Below are 206 nucleotides of genomic sequence, written 5' to 3'. Positions count from 1 at the left end.
GTGGGGGGTGGTTTGACCAGGTGGGGAGACTGCGGGCGGGGGCGGAGTGGATGGGCGGTACTGCTGGTGTGTCGCGTGTGCGCGTTTTGGTGGGGCGGCTTTGGGTTGGGGTGGGGAGGAGTTGGGCTGCGCCGCTGGGTGGGGGTGGGGGTGGTGGATGGATGGGGAGAGAAGTGGAGAAGAGGACAGGCTCGACACGGGGTGGT

Source organism: Triticum dicoccoides, chromosome 2A, assembly GCF_002162155.2.
Source record: "Triticum dicoccoides isolate Atlit2015 ecotype Zavitan chromosome 2A, WEW_v2.0, whole genome shotgun sequence".
Taxonomy (NCBI): Eukaryota; Viridiplantae; Streptophyta; class Magnoliopsida; order Poales; family Poaceae; genus Triticum; species Triticum dicoccoides.
This window is presented reverse-complemented; position numbering follows the sequence as displayed.